Raw genomic sequence first — 22,500 nt, forward strand, 5'->3', positions numbered from 1 at the left:
TTGGAGGTTTTTCTGTATTATTGATTTCTTCTTCCAAAGGTGTTAGGCAGGTGAAAATTTGTGATTTCGTCCTGAGCCACGGCACTGTCGTCGTGGTCATCACACCTCTTCATGTACATCCTTGCATCTTTTCTGGTAGTGAATGGCAGGTGACAGCTACAAAAAATAGCATATGCATAATCATTATGATTGTGTTGACAACAAAATTAAAAAATAAAAGCCTAAGGAACTCTGTGCATTAATATTTCTAATATTCACAATTGTGAATCATTTAAAAAACGAATACAGTACAATTAGGCTGTGAAACTGATCAAATGCCATAAGCCCTATTCAAATTCGTGACTGAATTTCCAGGATGGAGACAATTTTATTTTATTCTGTTTAAGAAACTGATCTCTGTCGTAACTAGAAATCCCAGCTCAGTGATAGAAACTAGCCATGTTGGCAGATTATTGCTTTACAGTTTAAAAAGTAATTAATTAATGTGGTCACAAATAATATCTTGGCGTTCAGACCATAATATGCTTTTAACAGTTTACTGAAAAAATGTTTCCTGCAGTTTAGCTCCAAAATGAAAATGAAATGGTTTCATTTTGTGTATGTCAAGGGTGTCCACTTTATAGAAATTCAATTTTAAAACATTGTTGAAATGACAAACCACTGGAAATACAGGTCTATCTAACCTCTAACTCATTAACAATGTTCATTGCTGTTGTCCTTAAACTTTTCAGAAATTTTAATTAAGAAAATAAAGCAATTGTTCCCTAGACTCATCTTTTGTGTTCTGTTCGCTGTGAATCAGAAAGGTGCTGTTCTTGAAGTCCAGTCAGTCTCTGTTATCTTTCTTCCCAAGAGGAATTCCATCTAATTCCATCAAACTTCTTTTTCTTCTGCTCGCCTAAGGATGAACTGAAATGAAGCAATTAGTATTTCAGTGGCAGAAAATAGGCTGTCATATATACCTCTCCAGTGCTTTTGATGCACAAATGGTGTCCTGCCGAAACATTCTTCTGTTTGGTAATGTTGGGCAGTTTCAAAAGAAGCTTATCAAAAATCTATTTTGTAGATAATGAAAGAAAATAATAAAATCAGAGTAAGAATTATTATCCAGACTTATCTTTCTGTTCTCTTTCAATAAGAACGGTGTCATTAATGAAGTCCAGTTGGTCTCATTCCTTCTCTCTTCCCAAGAGGCTGCCCGTCTAATGCTGCTGAAAACTCCATTGTCCATTCTGGGAATGCTGTGCTGTTCAGATAGTGTCAACAAATTTAAGAAATGGTTCACATCTTTAAATCTTTTTTTGTTTTGTTTAAAGCATGTGGCATTTTTTAGCAGTAACAAATGGAACAGGAACAGGAGCAGGAAGCTAAAAACACAACGGAGCCAGGCACAACCAGGACCCGGGCTCACACGATGCGGAGATCAGGTGCAGAGCCTCGAGTGAAGTGAGCGCCTGGCTTTTAAAGTTGAACTGAAACAGGGTAGGAACAAGGAACAGATGCGGGGAATGAGGCAAATCAGGAAGGGCTGGAGCGCCCTTAAGAGTAGGGGTTTGCGATTGTGATACAGGTTGGCATATTTATTTTATTTTATTAGGTAGATTCTTTTCAACATGCTTTTACATAATATGTTGTAACAATGATTTCAAAAAGAAACTACAGAAGCCTTACAAATTAAAAATATCTCACCGTTCCAATGTGTCTTCAGGCTTCCCTCGTACAAAAAGGCCCAAGGACTCCAGCAGTCTTACAACCACTGTCCTGTTTGCCTCACCAGACACGATCTCTATTCTGTTGTAATCCACGATGACCCCATTCTTCAGGAGATTTATCATGTCCTTCCTCGCCTGTTGAGAGGCCATCCTGATCTCTTCTGCCGTGGCGTGCTTCATACACGCCCTCTTCAAGTGAGCAGGAAGCTGATCAAAAGTATTCAGGCACATCTTGCACACCAGGGGAATCCTCGTGGGTTTCCTTTGAAAATAAATAATACCATCTGTGTATAGAAACAAGCTAAGACTGATTTCTTAAATTATCCTTAATTTTCTCTCTCATAGTTTGAGCATAATGATTTCATTGTATTTATATAAGAATTGGTCATTGCTCCAAAATAAATAATGGTTTCATAAAAAAGTGAACACTTACTTGGTCTCAGTCACAGACTTTCCAATAGGAGCCATTGTGGAGTTCAGCAACTGCAGGTCCTAGAAGTGGGGAAGGAATTTTAAAAGAGAAATTGAATTACAATACAGAAGGAATGGCTGAGGGATCACTGAAATATATATATATACAAATTCCAAAGACTGAGTCCATATAGAAACAACTACCTTTCATATTCAGTATAAGATGGAGAGATGAATTGGCCCTGAAAATCCACTGCAATGAGAAACTGCTCCTGCGATTGCATATGAACAAACATACATTCCCATCTATATTCATTTGCAGTTACACTATTGCAAATAATCTGTATCCATTCTGCATTCATATCTACTAGAAAGAGCTCTCAATTAATGAAATGCCCCATTGAACTGGCCCTGATTATTCAATGCAAGGAGAAGTCTTCTAAGCCAATACTTGTAACCAGAAAGAGGCTGTATTTCAATTATACAATATACAAAACAATACCATTTAACACAAAGATATAGTCCACACCTCAGCATGCACATGATGAGATTCTTGATATTAGATTAGTAAAAACAATATCAATGCACTGAGAGACGCTTAAGAATAAAGATGCATCTGCCTGACTGCATATTAGTTTTAAAAGGTTATCAGCAAATGCATTTAAAAGTAAAAATGTAAAGTCTTACCTCTTGATCGTAGTGGTGATTCAATATCCAGGACCTTAGTCAAGTCTCAGAGTTACTGTACCTCCTGTCTCGATTGCAGGTGAAAAGTGAAAGGTATATTGCACTCAGCAGAAAGTTACCCCGAGCAAAGACTCCACCCATCCCAGAAAACAGCACTCCCTTTTGGCAAAGCAGTGGGTGGAGGAAGCCTTTGCTACCATTATCAAACACAGAAATCGTTATAATTTAATTTTAAAAACATGACTAAGCATGGGGTTTAAAGTATATTCAACGGTGCAGGTGCATTCAAAGAAATAGAGTTTCCCAAGCCCTCAGAAAGAATTACCATTTCTAAAGATGTCTAGTTTCAAGCATTAACATCCAAAGTACCTGTCTTAGCTGGAGCAGGGAGTTTGCTATGCCACCTGAAAGAATTACCACATCCAAAGATGTCTAGTTTCAAGCATTAACATCCAAAGTACCTGTCTTAGCTGGGCCAGGTAGTTTGCCAAGCCATGTGAAAGAATTACCATTTCCAAAGAAGTCTGTTGTAAGCCAGGTTCAATCATGACCATCCAAAGTACCAGTCGTCCCTTGGGGCGAGAGGGTTTCCTGTGTGTCTAGGATGTGTACTTCCCTTAAATAAAGGGTGAATATGGGTACCATAGGTATTAAATCTCTCAAAGCTCAGAGTTAAACTAAAAAACCCTTGGTGAGTGTGTTATAACATGGATGGGTATTTATAGTCCAGTGCCTCCTATTTGGTGTCCCCTGAAGGCGTTTTGAACCCAGCAGGTGACACTGATTTAGTTTTATTTGGCCCTGATTATACAATAAAGGATAAGTAACCAGAAAGAGGTGGCATTTCAATTTTACAGTACATAAAAAATACATATATTCCACAGCTCAGCATGCACATGGTGAGATTCCTGATATTAGATTAATAAAAAATATCAAGGCACTGAGGCTAATTAATAAAGATGCTTTTGACTGACTGGACCTTGGAGCAAGGTGTGTAAATTACAACAGACATCTTTAGAAATGGTAATTCTTTCAGGTGGCTTGGCAAATTTACTGCCCCACATAAGACAGGTACTTTGGATGTTAATGCTTGAAACTAGATATCACAACTGATCGTATTTTACTAGAGATTCTGTTTGGGATTCAGATGTGCATTCGGACAGCAATCCCTTTCAAGAAATGATACGTTCTGGATGAGGTCAAAGGTGCTGGAACACTGTATTTAGGATGCGATTGTGTGTCTCCTGCTTCAACGCAGTGATATACTGTATATAGATGTGCTCCTGTAATTTCTTGGTACATGCCCAGGGCAGTAAGCAGTCTGAGGATTTATTTCCAGACGGCATAGAGCAGTGAAGCAGTGAAGTAGTGCAACACACTGGATCATTATATGATTAGAATCTATTCTACTTAAATTATTACATTCTACACAATTGGAGTTCATTTTAAAAGTAAAAGGTAATGAAAGGAATGCATTTTCATAAGAAAGATAATATCGATATGCATGTGATAATCGTCCTTATATCATGTAGCGCGTCATATGGACACTTTGTGGGCTTGAAATACAAAGAAAATCATGTTCTATGGTACAAGATAAATACAAAACTTAAGCTTGTTTAAATTAGATTTGTTTATAAAGCATAAGCATTACATTACATTAATATATGTGAAAATAACATTTTAGAATCATACGTTTAGTATATTTAGTCCCTAATGCTGAAGGAAATGATCATTTGTTTAACATGCACAGGTGTGTCTCAAAGGATGCATTGCTCCTGAAATGCTCTCAAACCCTGCATTTCAGATGCCTAGCTGTATCCTTCAAATGTGGCACCTCAGAATGACTTCTAACCTTACCTGTGGTGTCTATAATCCCTATTGCTTAATGCATGGTGAAAGCTTTGTATATATGTGTCTAACAATAAGGAATGGGCCCCTGTGACACTCATTTGCCTGTTTCACAAATTATCATATTTTACTAGAGATTCTGTTTGGGATTCAGATGTGCATTTGGACAGCAATCCCTTTCGAAGAATGTTACGTTCTGGATGAGGTCAAAGGTGCAGGAACACTGTGTTTAGGATGTGTTTGCAGTGATTCTGTGTCTCTAGCTTCAACACAGTGATATATATATATATGCTCAGTGATTTATAGGTACATGCCCAGGGCAATAAGCAGACTGAGGATTTATTTCCCGACGGCATTGAGCTTTGATGCAGTGAAGTAGTGCAACACACTTTATCATTACATTATTAGAATCTATTCTACTTAAATCATTAGGTAGGTTAGGGTTACGGTTAGGTGCAGGAGCACTGTATTTAGGATGTGTTTATATATATATGCTCACTGATTTTTTGGTACATGCCCAGGGCAATAATCATTATGAGGATTTATTTCCAGATGTGCTAGAGGTAGTGTTGTGAAATACTTCATCACACTGGATTGCAGGTTTAAACCCCCTGCACTCTTACTCCTTAAAAACCAACAAATGCAGATATGTAGCAATCACATTGTAACAGGGGTGACAGTGACTTAATTCTTGTACTAATAAACTTCTGGTACCTTTAGGGTACGGTGTTCCCTGAAGGGCTCTCAAACCCCGCATTTCAGATGCCTAGCTGTATCGCTGATGTGTTGCACCTCAGAATCACTTTTAAACCTTACCTCAGGTATCTTTAATCCCTATTGCTCAACGCATGGTGAAAGTATCGCATACATGTGTCTGAAAATGAGCAATGGGCCCCTGAGAGACTCATTTGCCTGTTTCACAAATGATCATATTTGACTAGAGATTCTGTTTGGGATTCAGTTGTGCATTCTGACAGCAATCCCTTTCAGAAAACGATACATTCTGGATGAGTTCAAAGGTGCTGGAACACTGTATTTAGGATGTGTTTGCAGATATTCTGTGTCTCTAGCTTCAACACAGTGATATATATATATATATGCTCACTGATTTTTTGGTACATGCCAAGGGCAATAATCATTATGAGGATTTATTTCCAGATGTGCTAGAGGTAGTGTTGTGAAATACTACAACACACTGGATTGCAGGTTTAAACCCCCTGCACTCTTACTCCTTAAAAACCAACAAATGCAATTTAATTCTAAAAATAACTGCATTTTCTACTAGAAAGAGCTCTCAATTAATGAAATGCCCCATTGAACTGGCCCTGATTATACAATGCAAGGAGAAGTCTTCTAAGCCAATACTTGTAACCAGAAAGAGGCTGTATTTCAATTACACAATATACAAAACAATACCATTTAACACAAAGATATAGTCCACACATCAGCATGCACATGATGAGATTCTTGATATTAGATTAGTAAAAACAATATCAATGCACTGAGAGACGCTTAAGAATAAAGATACATCTGCCTGACTGCATATTAGTTTTAAAAGGTTATCAGCAAATGCATTTAAAAGTAAAAATGTAAAGTCTTACCTCTTGATCGTAGTGGTGATTCAATTTCCAGGACCTTAGTCAAGTCTCAGAGTTACTGTACCTCCTGTCTCGATTGCAGGTGAAAAGTGAAAGGTATATTGCACTCAGCAGAAAGTTACCCCGAGTAAAGACTCTACCCATCCCAGAAAACAGCACTCCCCTTTGGCAAAGCAGTGGGTGGAGGAAGCCTTTGCTACCATTATCAAACACAGAAATCATTATAATTTAATTTTAAAAACATGGCTAAGCATGGGTTTAAAGTATATTCAACGGTGCAGGTACATTCAAAGAAATAGAGTTTCCCAAGCCCTCAGAAAGAATTACCATTTCTAAAGATGTCTAGTTTCAAGCATTAACATCCAAACTACCTGTCTTAGCTGGAGCAGGGAGCTTGCTAAGCCACCTGAAAGAATTACCATATCCAAAGATGTCTAGTTTCAAGCATTACCATCCAAAGTACCTGTCTTAGCTGGGCCAGATAGTTTGCCAAGCCATGTGAAAGAATTACCATTTCCAAAGAAGTCTGTTGTAAGCCAGGTTCAATCATGACCATCCAAAGTACCAGTCGTCCCTTGGGGCGAGAGGGTTTCCTGTGTGTCTAGGATGTCTACTTCCCTTAAATAAAGGATGAATATGGGTACCATAGGTATTAAATCTCTCAAAGCTCAGAGTTAAACTAAAAAACCCTTGGTGAGTGTGTTATAACATGGATGGGTATTTATAGTCCAGTGCCTCCGATGTGGTGTCCCCTGAAGGCGTTTTGAACCCAGCAGGTGACACTGATTTAGTTTTATTTGGCCCTGATTATACAATAAAGGATAAGTAACCAGAAAGAGGTGGTATTTCAATTTTACAGTACATAAAAAATACATATATTCCACAGCTCAGCGTGCACATGGTGAGATTCCTGATATTAGATTAATAAAAAATATCAAGGTACTGAAGCTAATTAATAAAGATGCTTTTGACTGACTGGACCTTGGAGCAAGGTGTGTAAATTACAACAGACATTTGTAGAAATGGTAATTCTTTCAGGTGGCTTGGCAAATTTACTGCCCCACCTAAGACAGGTACTTTGGATGTTAATGCTTGAAACTAGACATCACAACTGATCGTATTTTACTAGAGATTCTGTTTAGGATTCAGATGTGCATTCGGACAGCAATCCCTTTCAAGAAATGATACGTTCTGGATGAGGTCAAAGGTGCTGGAACACTGTATTTAGGATGCGATTGTGTGTCTCCTGCTTCAACGCAGTGATATACTGTATATTGATGTGCTCCTGTAATTTCTTGGTACATGCCCAGGGCAGTAAGCAGTCTGAGGATTTATTTCCAGACGACATAGAGCAGTGAAGCAGTGAACTAGTGCAACACACTGGATCATTATATGATTAGAATCTATTCTACTTAAATTATTACATTATACACAATTTGAGTTCATTTTAAAAAGTAAAAGGTAATGAAAGGAATGCATTTTCATAAGAAAGATAATATCGATATGCATGTGATAATCGTCCTTATATCATGTAGTGCGTCATTTGCACACTTTGTGGGCTTGAAATACAAAGAAAATCATGTTCTATGGTACAAGATAAATACAAAACTTAAGCTTGTTTAAATTAGATTTGTTTATAAAGCATAAGCATTACATTACATTAATATATGTGAAAATAACATTTTAGAATCATACGTTTAGTATATTTAGTCCCTAATGCTGAAGGAAATGATCATTTGTTTAACATGCACAGGTGTGTCTCAAAGGATGCATTGCTCCTGAAGGGCTCTCAAACCCTGCATTTCAGATGCCTAGCTGTATCCTTCAAATGTGGCACCTCAGAATGACTTCTAACCTTACCTGTGGTGTCTATAATCCCTATTGCTTAATGCATGGTGAAAGCTTTGTATATATGTGTCTAACAATAAGGAATGGGCCCCTGTGACACTCATTTGCCTGTTTCACAAATTATCATATTTTACTAGAGATTCTGTTTGGGATTCAGATGTGCATTTGGACAGCAATCCCTTTCGAAGAATGTTACGTTCTGGATGAGGTCAAAGGTGCAAGAACACTGTGTTTAGGATGTGTTTGCAGTGATTCTGTGTCTCTAGCTTCAACACAGTGATATATATATATATATGCTCAGTGATTTATAGGTACATGCCCAGGGCAATAAGTAGACTGAGGATTTATTTCCAGACGGCATAGAGCTTTGATGCAGTGAAGTAGTGCAACACACTTTATCATTACATTATAAGAGTCTATTCTACTTAAATCATTAGGTAGGTTAGGGTTACGGTTAGGTGCAGGAGCACTGTATTTAGGATGTGTTTATATATATATATATGCTCACTGATTTTTTGGTACATGCCCAGGGCAATAATCATTATGAGGATTTATTTCCAGATGTGCTAGAGGTAGTGTTGTGAAATACTTCATCACACTGGATTGCAGGTTTAAACCCCCTGCACTCTTACTCCTTAAAAACCAACAAATGCAGATATGTAGCAATCACATTGTAACAGGGATGACTGTGACTTAATTCTTGTACTAGTAAACTTCTGGTACCTTTAGGGTACGGTGTTCCCTGAAGGGCTCTCAAACCCCGCATTTCAGATGCCTAGCTGTATCGCTGATGTGTTGCACCTCAGAATCACTTTTAAACCTTACCTCTGGTATCTTTAATCCCTATTGCTCAACGCATGGTGAAAGTATCGCATACATGTGTCTGAAAATGAGCAATGGGCCCCTGAGAGACTCATTTGCCTGTTTCACAAATGATCATATTTGACTAGAGATTCTGTTTGGGATTCAGTTGTGCATTCTGACAGCAATCCCTTTCAAGAAATGATACGTTCTGGATGAGGTCAAAGGTGCTGGAACACTGTATTTCGGATGCGATTGTGTGTCTCCTGTAATGTCTTGGTACATGCCCAGGGCAGTGGCATATATAGATGTGCTCCTGTAATGTCTTGGTACATGCCCAGGGCAGTAAGCAGTCTGAGGATTTATTTCCAGACGGCATAGAGCAGTGAAGCAGTGAAGTAGTGCAACACACTGGATCATTATATTATTAGAATGTATTTGTTTAACATGCACGGGTCTGTCTCAATGGATGCAGTGCTCCTTAAAGGGCTCTCAAACCCTGCATTTCAGATGCCTAGCTGTATCCCTCACATGTGGCACCTCAGAATGACTTCTACTTTATTCTACTTAAATTATTACATTATACACAATTTGAGTTCATTTTTAAAAGTAAAAGGTAATGAAAGGAATGGAAGATATGTAGCAATCACATTGTAACAGGGGTGGCAGTGACTTAATGCTTGTACTAAGCATTAGTACCTAAGTCCACTAGTGGACTTCTGGTACCTTTAGGGTACGGTGTTCCCTGAAGGGCTCTCAAACCCCGCATTTCAGATGCCTAGCTGTATCGCTGATGTGTTGCACCTCAGAATCACTTTTAAACCTTACATCTGGTATCTTTAATCCCTATTGCTCAACGCATGTTAAAAGTATTGCATACATGTGTCTGAAAAAGAGCAATGGGCCCCTGAGAGACTCATTTGCCTGTTTCACAAATGAACATATTTGACTAGAGATTCTGTTTGGGATTCAGTTGTGCATTCTGACTGCAATCCCTTTCAAAAAACGATACATTCTGGATGAGTTCAAAGTTGCAGGAACACTGTATTTATGATGTGTTTGCAGTTATTCTGTGTCTCTAGCTTCAACACAGTGATATATATATATATGCTCACTGATTTTTTGGTACATGCCCAGGGCAATAATCATTATGAGGATTTATTTCCAGATGTGCTAGAGGTAGTGTTGTGAAATACTTCATCACACTGGATTGCAGGTTTAAACCCCCTGCACTCTTACTCCTTAAAAACCAACAAATGGAGATATGTAGCAATCACATTGTAACAGGGGTTACAGTGACTTAATGTTTGCACTAGTAAACTTCTGGTACCTTTAGGGTACGGTGTTCCTTGAAGGGCTCTCAAACCCCGCATTTCAGATGCCTAGCTGTATCGCTGATCTGTTGCACCTCAGAATCACTTTTAAACCTTACATCTGGTATCTTTAATCCCTATTGCTCAACGCATGGTAAAAGTATTGCATACATGTGTCTGAAAATGAGCAATGGGCCCCAGAGAGACTCATTTGCCTGTTTCACAAATGAACATATTTGACTAGAGATTCTGTTTGGGATTCAGTTGTGCATTCTGACTGCAATCCCTTTCAAAAAACGATACATTCTGGATGAGTTCAAAGTTGCAGGAACACTGTATTTATGATGTGTTTGCAGTTATTCTGTGTCTCTAGCTTCAACACAGTGATATATATATATATGCTCACTGATTTTTTGGTACATGCCCAGGGCAATTATCATTATGAGGATTTATTTCCAGATGTGCTAGAGGTAGTGTTGTGAAATACTTTAACACACTGGATTGCAGGTTTAAACCCCCTGCACTCTTACTCCTTAAAAACCAACAAATGCAATTTACGAATGCAATACGAATGCCCCCGGCCGTCCCTCTTAATCATGGCCCCAGAGGACAAGATGCAAAGGAAAAGCTACAAACCCTGACAGCTACTCACCCAGCCATCCCCCACAGCTGCCAATCTCCAACACCTCCCCCATTAACACCTCCAGCACTGAAAGTGCTATGTGCACCATCCCCCAGGCCAGGCTGACCAGGCCAGTGCAACACACTTGATCATTATATTATTAGAATCTATTCTACTTAAATTATTACATTCTACACAATTGGAGTTCATTTTAAAAGTAAAAGGTAATGAAAGGAATGCATTTTCATAAGAAAGATAATACCGATATGCATGTGATAATCTTCCTTATATCATGTAGTGCGTCATTTGGTCACTTTGTGAGCTTGAAATACAAAGAAAATCATGTTCTATGGTACAAGATAAATACAAAACTTAAGCTTTTATTTTAATTAGATTTGTTTATAAAGCATAAGCAATCATTTATTACATTAATATATGTGAAAATAACGTTTTAGCATCATACGTTTAGTATATTTAGTCTCTAATGCTGAAAGAAATGATCATTTGTTTAACATGCACGGGTCTGTCTCAATGGATGCAGTGCTCCTGAAAGGGCTCTCAAACCCTACATTTCAGATGCTTAGCTGTATCCCTCACATGTGGCACCTCAGAATGACTTCTACTTTATTCTACTTAAATTATTACATTATACACAATTTGAGTTCATTTTAAAAAGTAAAAGGTAATGAAAGGAATGGAAGATATGTAGCAATCACATTGTAACAGAGGTGACAGTGACTTAATGCTTGTATTAAGCATTAGTACCTAAGTCCACTAGTGGACTTCTGGTACCTTTAGGGTACGGTCCTCCCTGAAGGGCTCTCAAACCCCGCATTTCAGATGCCTAGCTGTATCGCTGATGTGTTGCACCTCAGAATCACTTTTAAACCTTACCTCTGGTATCTTTAATCCCTATTGCTCAACGCATGGTAAAAGTATCGCATACATGTGTCTGAAAATGAGCAATGGGCCCCTGAGAGACTCATTTGCCTGTTTCACAAATGATCATATTTGACTAGAGATTCTGTTTGGGATTCAGTTGTGCATTCTGACAGCAATCCCTTTCAAAAAACGATACATTCTGGATGAATTCAAAGGTGCAGGAACACTGTATTTAGGATGTGTTTGCAGTTATTCTGTATCTCTAGCTTCAACACAGTGATATATATATATGCTCCCTGATCTTTTGGTACATGCCCAGGGCAATAATCATTATGAGGTTTTATTTCCAGATGTGCTAGAGGTAGTGTTGTGAAATACTTCATCACACTGGATTGCAGGTTTAAACCCCCTGCACTATTACTCCTTAAAAACCAACAAATGCAATTTACGAATGCAATACGAATGCCCCCGGCCGTCCCTCTTAATCATGGCCACAGAGGACAAGATGCAAAGGAAAAGCTACAAACCCTGATAGCTACTCACCCAGCCATCCCCCACAGCTGCCAATCTCCAACACCTCCCCCATTAACACCTCCAGCACTGAAAGTGCTTTGTGCACCATCCCCCAGGCCAGGCTGACCAGGCCAGTGCAACATACTGGATCATTATATTATTGGAATCTATTCTACTTAAATTATTACATTCTACACAATTGGAGTTCATTTTAAAAGTAAAAGGTAATGAAAGGAATGCATTTTCATAAGAAAGATAATACCGATATGCATGTGATAATCTTCCTTATATCATGTAGTGCGTCATTTGGTCACTTTGTGAGCTTGAAATACAAAGAAAATCATGTTCTATGGTACAAGATAAATACAAAACTTAAGCTTTTATTTTAATTAGATTTGTTTATAAAGCATAAGCAATCATTTATTACATTAATATATGTGAAAATAACGTTTTAGCATCATACGTTTAGTATATTTAGTCTCTAATGCTGAAAGAAATGATCATTTGTTTAACATGCACGGGTCTGTCTCAATGGATGCAGTGCTCCTGAAAGGGCTCTCAAACCCTACATTTCAGATGCTTAGCTGTATCCCTCACATGTGGCACCTCAGAATGACTTCTACTTTATTCTACTTAAATTATTACATTATACACAATTTGAGTTCATTTTAAAAAGTAAAAGGTAATGAAAGGAATGGAAGATATATAGCAATCACATTGTAACAGGAGTGACAGTGACTTAATCCTTGTATTAAGCATTAGTACCTAAGTCCACTAGTGGACTTCTGGTACCTTTAGGGTACGGTGCTCCCTGAAGGGCTCTCAAACCCCGCATTTCAGATGCATAGCTGTATCGCTGATGTGTTGCTCCTCAGAATCACTTTTAAACCTTACATCTGGTATCTTTAATCCCTATTGCTCAAGCATGGTAAAAGTATCGCATACATGTGTCTGAAAATGAGCAATGGGCCCCTGAGAGACTCATTTGCCTGTTTCACAAATGAACATATTTGACTAGAGATTCTGTTTGGGATTCAGTTGTGCATTCTGACTGCAATCCCTTTCAAAAAACGATACATTCTGGATGAGTTCAAAGTTGCAGGAACACTGTATTTAGGATGTCTTTGCAGATATTCTGTGTCTCTAGCTTCAACACAGTGATATATATATATGCTCACTGATTTTTTGGTACATGCCCAAGTCAATAATCATTATGAGGATTTATTTCCAGATGTGCTAGAGGTAGTGTTGTGAAATACTTCATCACACTGGATTGCAGGTTTAAACCCCCTGCACTCTTACTCCTTAAAAACCAACAAATGCAGATATGTAGCAATCACATTGTAACAGGGGTGACAGTGACTTAATGCTTGTACTAAGCATTAGTACCAAAGTCCACTAGTGGACTTCTGGTACCTTTAGGGTACGGTGTTCCTTGAAGGGCTCTCAAACCCCGCATTTCAGATGCCTAGCTGTATCGCTGATGTGTTGCACCTCAGAATCACTTTTAAACCTTACATCTGGTATCTTTAATCCCTATTGCTCAACACATGGTGAAAGTATCGCATACATGTGTCTGAAAATGAGCAATGGGCCCCTGAGAGACTCATTTGCCTGTTTCACAAATGATCACATTTGACTAGAGATTCTGTTTGGGATTCAGTTGTGCATTCTGACAGCAATCCCTTTCAAAAAACGATACATTCTGGATGAGTTCAAAGGTGCAGGAACACTGTATTTAGGATGTCTTTGCAGATATTCTGTGTCTCTAGCTTCAACACAGTGATATATATATATATGCTCACTGATTTTTTGGTACATGCCAAGGGCAATAATCATTATGAGGATTTATTTCCAGATGTGCTAGAGGTAGTGTTGTGAAATACTTCAACACACTGGATTGCGGGTTTAAACCCCCTGCACTCTTACTCGTTAAAAACCAACAAATGCAATTCACTACTAAAAATTACTGCATTTTCTCCTAGAAAGAGCTCTCAATTAATGAAATGCCCCATTGAACTGGCCCTGATTATACAATGCAAGGAGAAGTCTTCTAAGCCAATACTTGTAACCAGAAAGAGGCTGTATTTCAATTATACAATATACAAAACAATACCATTTAACACAAAGATATAGTCCACACCTCAGCATGCACATGATGAGATTCTTGATATTAGATTAGTAAAAACAATATCAATGCACTGAGAGACGCTTAAGAATAAAGATGCATCAGCCTGACTGCATATTAGTTTTAAAGGGTTATCAGCAAATGCATTTAAAAGAAAAAATGTAAAGTCTTACCTCTTGATCGTAGTGGTGATTCAATATCCAGGACCTTAGTCAAGTCTCAGAGTTACTGTACCTCCTGTCTCAATTACAGGTGAAAAGTGAAAGGTATATTGCACTCAGCAGAAAGTTACCCCGAGCAAAGATTCCACCCATCCCAGAAAACAGCACTCCCCTTTGGCAAAGCAGTGGGTGGAGGAAGCCTTTGCTACCATTATCAAACACAGAAATCGTTATAATTTAATTTTAAAAACATGGCTAAGCATGGGTTTAAAGTATATTCAACGGTGCAGGTGCATTCAAAGAAATAGAGTTTCCCAAGCCCTCAGAAAGAATTACCATTTCTAAAGATGTCTAGTTTCAAGCATTAACATCCAAACTACCTGTCTTAGCTGGAGCAGGGAGTTTGCTAAGCCACCTGAAAGAATTACCATATCCAAAGATGTCTAGTTTCAAGCATTACCATCCAAAGTACCTGTCTTAGCTGGGCCAGGTAGTTTGCCAAGCCATGTGAAATAATTACCATTTCCAAAGAAGTCTGTTGTAAGCCAGGTTCAATCATGACCATCCAAAGTACCGGTCGTCCCTTTGGGCGAGAGGGTTTCCTGTGTGTCTAGGATGTGTTCTTCCCTTAAACTTGGCCCTGATTATACAATAAAGGATAAGTAACCAGAAAGAGGTGGTATTTCGATTTTACAGTACATAAAAAATACATATATTCCACAGCTCAGCGTGCACATGGTGAGATTCCTGATATTAGATTAATAAAAAATATCAAGGTACTGAAGCTAATTAATAAAGATGCTTTTGACTGACTGGACCTTGGAGCAAGGTGTGTAAATTACAACAGACATTTGTAGAAATGGTAATTCTTTCAGGTGGCTTGGCAAATTTACTGCCCCACCTAAGACAGGTACTTTGGATGTTAATGCTTGAAACTAGACATCACAACTGATCGTATTTTACTAGAGATTCTGTTTAGGATTCAGATGTGCATTCGGACAGCAATCCCTTTCAAGAAATGATACGTTCTGGATGAGGTCAAAGGTGCTGGAACACTGTATTTAGGATGCGATTGTGTGTCTCCTGCTTCAACGCAGTGATATACTGTATATTGATGTGCTCCTGTAATTTCTTGGTACATGCCCAGGGCAGTAAGCAGTCTGAGGATTTATTTCCAGACGGCATAGAGCAGTGAAGCAGTGAACTAGTGCAACACACTGGATCATTATATGATTAGAATCTATTCTACTTAAATTATTACATTATACACAATTTGAGTTCATTTTAAAAAGTAAAAGGTAATGAAAGGAATGCATTTTCATAAGAAAGATAATATCGATATGCATGTGATAATCGTCCTTATATCATGTAGTGCGTCATTTGCACACTTTGTGGGCTTGAAATACAAAGAAAATCATGTTCTATGGTACAAGATAAATACAAAACTTAAGCTTTTTTTAATTAGATTTGTTTATAAAGCATAAGCATTACATTACATTAATATATGTGAAAATAACATTTTAGAATCATACGTTTAGTATATTTAGTCCCTAATGCTGAAGGAAATGATCATTTGTTTAACATGCACAGGTGTGTCTCAAAGGATGCATTGCTCCTGAAGGGCTCTCAAACCCTGCATTTCAGATGCCTAGCTGTATCCTTCAAATGTGGCACCTCAGAATGACTTCTAACCTTACCTGTGGTGTCTATAATCCCTATTGCTTAATGCATGGTGAAAGCTTTGCATATATGTGTCTAACAATAAGGAATGGGCCCCTGTGACACTCATTTGCCTGTTTCACAAATTATCATATTTTACTAGAGATTCTGTTTGGGATTCAGATGTGCATTTGGACAGCAATCCCTTTCGAAGAATGTTACGTTCTGGATGAGGTCAAAGGTGCAAGAACACTGTGTTTAGGATGTGTTTGCAGTGATTCTGTGTCTCTAGCTTCAACACAGTGATATATATATATATATGCTCAGTGATTTATAGGTACATGCCCAGGGCAATAAGTAGACTGAGGATTTATTTCCAGACGGCATAGAGCTTTGATGCAGTGAAGTAGTGCAACACACTTTATCATTACATTATAAGAATCTATTCTACTTAAATCATTAGGTAGGTTAGGGTTACGGTTAGGTGCAGGAGCACTGTATTTAGGATGTGTTTATATATATATATATGCTCACTGATTTTTTGGTACATGCCCAGGGCAATAATCATTATGAGGATTTATTTCCAGATGTGCTAGAGGTAGTGTTGTGAAATACTTCATCACACTGGATTGCAGGTTTAAACCCCCTGCACTCTTACTCCTTAAAAACCAACAAATGCAGATATGTAGCAATCACATTGTAACAGGGATGACTGTGACTTAATTCTTGTACTAGTAAACTTCTGGTACCTTTAGGGTACGGTGTTCCCTGAAGGGCTCTCAAACCCCGCATTTCAGATGCCTAGCTGTATCGCTGATGTGTTGCACCTCAGAATCACTTTTAAACCTTACCTCTGGTATCTTTAATCCCTATTGCTCAACGCATGGTGAAAGTATTGCATACATGTGTCTGAAAATGAGCAATGGGCCCCTGAGAGACTCATTTGCCTGTTTCACAAATGATCATATTTGACTAGAGATTCTGTTTGGGATTCAGTTGTGCATTCTGACAGCAATCCCTTTCAAGAAATGATACGTTCTGGATGAGGTCAAAGGTGCTGGAACACTGTATTTCGGATGCGATTGTGTGTCTCCTGTAATGTCTTGGTACATGCCCAGGGCAGTGGCATATATAGATGTGCTCCTGTAATGTCTTGGTACATGCCCAGGGCAGTAAGCAGTCTGAGGATTTATTTCCAGACGGCATAGAGCAGTGAAGCAGTGAAGTAGTGCAACACACTGGATCATTATATTATTAGAATGTATTTGTTTAACATGCACGGGTCTGTCTCAATGGATGCAGTGCTCCTTAAAGGGCTCTCAAACCCTGCATTTCAGATGCCTAGCTGTATCCCTCACATGTGGCACCTCAGAATGACTTCTACTTTATTCTTCTTAAATTATTACATTATACACAATTTGAGTTCATTTTTAAAAGTAAAAGGTAATGAAAGGAATGGAAGATATGTAGCAATCACATTGTAACAGGGGTGGCAGTGACTTAATGCTTGTACTAAGCATTAGTACCTAAGTCCACTAGTGGACTTCTGGTACCTTTAGGGTACGGTGTTCCCTGAAGGGCTCTCAAACCCCGCATTTCAGATTAAGGGAAGAACACATCCTAGACACACAGGAAACCCTCTCGCCCAAAGGGACGACCGGTACTTTGGATGGTCATGATTGAACCTGGCTTACAACAGACTTCTTTGGAAATGGTAATTCTTTCACATGGCTTGGCAAACTACCTGGCCCAGCTAAGACAGGTACTTTGGATGGTAATGCTTGAAACTAGACATCTTTGGATATGGTAATTCTTTCAGGTGGCTTAGCAAACTCCCTGCTCCAGCTAAGACAGGTAGTTTGGATGTTAATGCTTGAAACTAGACATCTTTAGAAATGGTAATTCTTTCTGAGGGCTTGGGAAACTCTATTTCTTTGAATGCACCTGCACCGTTGAATATACTTTAAACCCATGCTTAGCCATGTTTTTAAAATTAAATTATAACGATTTCTGTGTTTGATAATGGTAGCAAAGGCTTCCTCCACCCACTGCTTTGCCAAAGGGGAGTGCTGTTTTCTGGGATGGGTGGAATCTTTGCTCGGGGTAACTTTCTGCTGAGTGCAATATACCTTTCACTTTTCACCTGTAATTGAGACAGGAGGTACAGTAACTCTGAGACTTGACTAAGGTCCTGGATATTGAATCACCACTACGATCAAGAGGTAAGACTTTACATTTTTTCTTTTAAATGCATTTGCTGATAACCCTTTAAAACTAATATGCAGTCAGGCTGATGCATCTTTATTCTTAAGCGTCTCTCAGTGCATTGATATTGTTTTTACTAATCTAATATCAAGAATCTCATCATGTGCATGCTGAGGTGTGGACTATATCTTTGTGTTAAATGGTATTGTTTTGTATATTGTATAATTGAAATACAGCCTCTTTCTGGTTACAAGTATTGGCTTAGAAGACTTCTCCTTGCATTGTATAATCAGGGCCAGTTCAATGGGGCATTTCATTAATTGAGAGCTCTTTCTAGGAGAAAATGCAGTAATTTTTAGTAGTGAATTGCATTTGTTGGTTTTTAACGAGTAAGAGTGCAGGGGGTTTAAACCCGCAATCCAGTGTGTTGAAGTATTTCACAACACTACCTCTAGCACATCTGGAAATAAATCCTCATAATGATTATTGCCCTTGGCATGTACCAAAAAATCAGTGAGCATATATATATATATCACTGTGTTGAAGCTAGAGACACAGAATATCTGCAAAGACATCCTAAATACAGTGTTCCTGCACCTTTGAACTCATCCAGAATGTATCGTTTTTTGAAAGGGATTGCTGTCAGAATGCACAACTGAATCCCAAACAGAATCTCTAGTCAAATGTGATCATTTGTGAAACAGGCAAATGAGTCTCTCAGGGGCCCATTGCTCATTTTCAGACACATGTATGCGATACTTTCACCATGTGTTGAGCAATAGGGATTAAAGATACCAGATGTAAGGTTTAAAAGTGATTCTGAGGTGCAACACATCAGCGATACAGCTAGGCATCTGAAATGCGGGGTTTGAGAGCCCTTCAAGGAACACCGTACCCTAAAGGTACCAGAAGTCCACTAGTGGACTTTGGTACTAATGCTTAGTACAAGCATTAAGTCACTGTCACCCCTGTTACAATGTGATTGCTACATATCTGCATTTGTTGGTTTTTAAGGAGTAAGAGTGCAGGGGGTTTAAACCTGCAATCCAGTGTGATGAAGTATTTCACAACACTACCTCTAGCACATCTGGAAATAAATCCTCATAATGATTATTGACTTGGGCATGTACCAAAAAATCAGTGAGCATATATATATATCACTGTGTTGAAGCTAGAGACACAGAATATCTGCAAAGACATCCTAAATACAGTGTTCCTGCAACTTTGAACTCATCCAGAATGTATCGTTTTTTGAAAGGGATTGCTGTCAGAATGCACAACTGAATCCCAAACAGAATCTCTAGTCAAATGTGATCATTTGTGAAACAGGCAAATGAGTCTCTCAGGGGCCCATTGCTCATTTTCAGACACATGTATGCGATACTTTCACCATGTGTTGAGCAATAGGGATTAAAGATACCAGAGGTAAGGTTTAAAAGTGATTCTGAGGTGCAACACATCAGCGATACAGCTATGCATCTGAAATGCGGGGTTTGAGAGCCCTTCAGGGAACACTGTACCCTAAAGGTACCAGAAGTCCATTAGTGGACTTAGGTACTAATGCTTAGTACAAGCAAAAAGTCACTGTCACCCCTGTTACAATGTGATTGCTACATATCTTTCATTCCTTTCATTACCTTTTACTTTTAAAAATGAACTCAAATTATGTATAATGTAATAATTTAAGCAGAATAAAGTAGAAGTCATTCTGAGGTGCCACATGTGAGGGATACAGCTAATCATCTGAAATGCAGGGTTTGAGAGCCCTTTCAGGAGCACTGCATCCATTGAGACAGACCCGTGCATGTTAAACAAATAGATTCTAATAATATAATGATCCAGTGTGTTGCACTACTTCACTGCTTCACTGCTCTATGCCGTCTGGAAATATATCCTCAGACTGCTTACTGCCCTGGGCATGTACCAAGACATTACAGGAGCACATCTATATATGCCACTGCGTTGAAGCAGGAGACACACATTCGCATCCGAAATACAGTGTTCCAGCACCTTTGACCTCATCCAGAACGTATCATTTCTTGAAAGGGATTGCTGTCCGAATGCACATCTGAATCCCAAACAGAATCTCTAGTAAAATACGATCATTTGTGAAACAGGCAAATGAGTCTCTCAGGGGCCCATTGCTCATTTTCAGACACATGTATGCAATACTTTTACCATGCGTTGAGCAATAGGGATTAAAGATACCAGAGGTAAGGTTTAAAAGTGATTCTGAGGTGCAACACATCAGCGATACAGCTAGGCATCTGAAATTCGGGGTTTGAGAGCCCTTCAAGGAACAGTTTGAAGTGCAGGAACACTGTGTTTGCAGTTATTCTGTGTCTCTAGCTTCAACACAGTGATATATATATATGCTCACTGATTTTTTGGTACATGCCCAGGGCAATAATCATTATGAGGATTTATTTCCAGAGGTGCTAGAGGTAGTGTTGTGAAATACTTCACTACACTGGATTGCAGGTTTAAACCCCCTGCACTCTTACTCCTTAAAAAACAACAAATGCAGATATGTAGCAATCATATTGTAGCAGACACTCGTTTGCCTTTTTCACAAATGATCATATTTTTCTAGAGATTCTGTTTGGGATACGGATGTGCATTCTGACAGCAATCTCTTTCAAAAAATGATTTTACCTTATCGCGGCTTTGCCCTTCTTGCCTCTTTGGACAAGATCTCCATCTTGTGGTCGTTGTTGGTAATGTCTGGACAATATCTCCATCTTGTGGTCGTTGTTGGTAATGTCTTCTTATGCCCTTTTTTATTTCAATTCTCTATTAGTTGATTCTAGAATCTCTACAATAGAGTTGAAAACATCAGTTTTATAGCAGACAATATGACATTATTTATAGTCCAATTAGGAATTTATTACCCTGTTTTTAACATAATAACAAATTAAAATTGATTTAAACTAAGTTTGGAACACCAGGGAACATAAAAAAAGATTTTTAGGAAAACCATGAGGTTCTCTGTGTCCTATGCCTGTAAGGGGAGGAAGCTAGAATCCTTTGATTTTTCAAAATTTGAAAATAAACATCATATAACAACAGCTTTCATTCCTAGGAGTGAAAAATAACCATTTTTGAAGACATAGTAGTTTCTAAAACACTACAATGAAGTTAAAAACATCAGTTATATTACATTATTTTTAGTGAAATTAGTCATTTATTTCACTATTTTTAAAATAATCTCTAATTAGAAGTGATTAGAATTAAGTTTGGAACAACAAGGAACACAAAAAAAAAGATTTTAAGAAAAAAATTATGTCTTCAGTGCCAGGTGCCTGCAAGGGGAGAAAGCTAGAATCCTACCCAGGCTCCTGGAGCTCTGGCCTGGCTAAAGGAGGCCGAATCCATCCCCTTCAAAGCTCCATGAAAAATGATCATTTAAAATTTGAAAAAAAAAAACATCATATAACAACAGTTTTCACTCCTAGGAGTGATAAAAAAACATTTTTGAAGACATATTAGTTTCTAAGACACTACAATAAAGTTAAAAACCTCCGTTTTATATTGCATTATTTTTTGTGAAATTAGTCATTTATTGCACTATTTTTAATAAAATCTCTAATTAGAAGTGATTAGAATTAAGTTTGGAACAACAAGGAACACAAAAATAAAGATTTTAAGGAAAAAAAAAATTTCTTCAGTGCCAGGTGCCTGCAAGGGGAGAAAGCTAGAATCCTACCCAGGCTCCTGGAGCTCTGGCCTGGCTAAAGGAGGCCGAATCCATCCCCTTCAAAGCTCCATGAAAAATGATCATTTAAAATTTGAAAAAAAAACATCATATAACAACAGTTGTCATTCCTAGGAGTGAAAAACAACCATTTTTGAAGACATATTAGTTTCTAAAACACTACAATAGAGTTAAAAACCTCCTTTTTATATTACGTTATTTTTTGTGAAATTAGTCATTTATTGCACTATTTTTAATAAAATCTCTAATTAGAAGTGATTAGAATTAAGTTTGGAACAACAAGGAACACAAAAAAAAAGATTTTAAGGAAAAAATTTTTTTCTTCAGTGCCAGGTGCCTGCAAGGGGAGAAAGCTAGAATCCTACCCAGGCTCCTGGAGCTCTGGCCTGGCTAAAGG

The sequence above is a fragment of the Atractosteus spatula genome, unplaced genomic scaffold (genome assembly GCF_055471065.1).
Source record: "Atractosteus spatula isolate fAtrSpa1 unplaced genomic scaffold, fAtrSpa1.hap1 Scaffold_88, whole genome shotgun sequence".
NCBI lineage: Eukaryota > Metazoa > Chordata > Actinopteri > Semionotiformes > Lepisosteidae > Atractosteus > Atractosteus spatula.